The sequence below is a fragment of the Anopheles cruzii genome, unplaced genomic scaffold (genome assembly GCF_943734635.1).
Source record: "Anopheles cruzii unplaced genomic scaffold, idAnoCruzAS_RS32_06 scaffold03354_ctg1, whole genome shotgun sequence".
Lineage (NCBI taxonomy): Eukaryota > Metazoa > Arthropoda > Insecta > Diptera > Culicidae > Anopheles > Anopheles cruzii.
In genome coordinates this window covers 1-2,195 of record NW_026456939.1, presented here as the reverse complement: position 1 = coordinate 2,195, position 2,195 = coordinate 1, and the positions used below count along the sequence as shown (strand labels likewise).

Below are 2,195 nucleotides of genomic sequence, written 5' to 3'. Positions count from 1 at the left end.
ATTTTGTCTTGAACTAGAATGATGATAATAATTACCGTTTGATAGTCCGATGATAATACCCATTTGGCTGCAAATAAACATAGTTTATTTGTCTGATATGCTTCACTACAATCAATCTCATACACACAGAGATCATCACCGATGAGTCGAGTAATGATTTGTTCTGTGCTTCTATATTCCTTTTCTTTCACAGATGAAGCGGCTTGGTTTTGGTGCGGAGATTAGCTTTTTTCAGGCTCTCTTCTAGTTCTACAGCGTACCAAAGATGTAGCGTTGATCTAATCCCATTCAGTTTGGAAATATGTTTAGGCACAACTGTTATCATCTGCCAGGTGAGGCGCTTCTCATATTACAAGTCATGGCATTATAAAAAGCCGCAAAAGGCATGTTCTGCCAGAGAAACAAACAGAAACATGAAAAAGAGATGTGTAAGCCACAACAACGTTTGAATTAATGCAAAAAAAAACTGAACGTGTAAATAATTGCATAAGTTACTCAGTAGTAAGAAATTTAATGAATTCATGTTACTTAATTTGATGAAAACATTGGTCCGTGTTTATGATTTTCTATGATTATCAGTTCCAACCATTTCTGAATTGACACATTGTAACATGTTTGTTTCTGTGCACAACGTACAAAACCGAGATATCTCATATTTTACTTTATCTTGTCGTATTCCTTTTTTAGATTTATGTGGATTTGGAATAGTAAAAAATGGGAATATATACCATCGCCTGAGATCCGCCAAGAATGCGCTCCACCGTAAAGGTCATTCGTCCGACGAAATGGCAGATTACAGTTTATAAAGCCAGAGTGGCGACGAGTAATGGAATAATAGCAACGAGGTGCATCAATGGTGAGTGATATGTTTGTTGACTCCCGATATATTAAAGGTTGCGATCTTCTTTCCTATGATGATACTATTGGTCCGTGTTTATGATATTGATTGATTAGCATTCTCAACCACTACTGAAAATTATGACACTTTATGTCACTTGTTCAGTATACATGAAAAACATGCACACATTGAATAGTTTTACATAATATTGTTTTCAATTTTGCAGGTTCTCGTCGTGAAGACCGAGCTGATATTCTACTAAATAATGAACCATGTTGGAAATGGTGAGTTGTATATTTTAATTATACTATGCTAAATTATTCTGTTGTGTTGTAAAAAGATGGAAAATGCTTCAGAAATGATGAAACAAAGAATTACCGTTTGACTCATTATGATAGAAATCTTAATGGCTGTACTTTTTATTTGACCTGATTTGTTCATCACAATCAACCCACAATTGTCATTTTGAGTATAGGAATATTAACAGATTTGGTATTCTCTTCGTTTCAGGAATAGCAATATTGAATATTGACCATACGGAACTAGAAACGTGCACTGCACTGTGATGGTTTTACATCACTTTTAAGCATTTTGACTGCAATTGGATAATAGAAAATCCACTGACTGTCAATCGAAAAGAAAACGGTCATTTCAACTGAAAAAAACATCATTCAAACATGGATTATGGGTTAGTCTGATTTCTACAACGGGCAACGGCAAGCTTTCCCAATAAGCTTTGATTCAATGTTTGACTGGCAGAGGAGAAAATGTCACTGTTCCTTATTTTGTACACTTTTGATGGATACTAAAACTGTTCTCGGGCTGGGAATCGAACGAAAAGCTTGAAGCTTGAAGAGAAGCTCTTCTTGAGATGATACGCAACCCCAATATGCTGTGATATGAATTACTAGTTGCCCAAATATTCTATTATTCCCACATTCTGTGTGTGCGGGCACACACGAAGTGACAATGCGTTTAATCGCATTTTCTTCAAGAACAAGGAATCTCAAAAGAGCTTTTTGTGTTGCCATTAATGTATTCTGCCACTCGAAATAGCAAGGAACAAAAATTAGTGATCGCCATTTTGATTGCCATGCAAAAGACATCTATTGTCCAATTATTGTCGAAGTTAAAAGCACAATGAATAATAGCCTCGATAAGCTAAAGGTAAGTTACTTATTTCCAAAGTAATATGATAAGTATTTAAAGCCAATAAAAGGCCCATGTCTGTTCTATATGTGATGAGATCATTTAAATTTAGTCTTCTTTTCCCGACTGAATGACAGTGATGATTGATAACAGTTAACTCTGAAACACAGTAAACCCTCATATGTACCACCTTATGTAAAAATACCAA

The 2,195-nt window shown here is 35.2% G+C and overlaps 1 long non-coding RNA gene and 2 other non-coding genes across 3 annotated transcripts; all 3 read left to right on the top strand.

Moving 5' to 3' along the window:
• Nucleotides 1-192: 192 nt before the first annotated feature.
• LOC128276979 (uncharacterized) lies at nt 193-1,671 on the top strand. Its single transcript, XR_008269379.1, has 4 exons — nt 193-332; nt 688-856; nt 1,065-1,122; nt 1,349-1,671. It is a non-coding gene; the product is annotated as an uncharacterized LOC128276979 (long non-coding RNA).
• On the top strand, nt 531-600 carry LOC128276980 (small nucleolar RNA U18). The gene has a single exon (XR_008269380.1). It is a non-coding gene; the product is annotated as a small nucleolar RNA U18 (small nucleolar RNA).
• LOC128276981 (small nucleolar RNA U18) lies at nt 909-978 on the top strand. The gene has a single exon (XR_008269381.1). It is a non-coding gene; the product is annotated as a small nucleolar RNA U18 (small nucleolar RNA).
• Nucleotides 1,672-2,195: the final 524 nt, after the last annotated feature.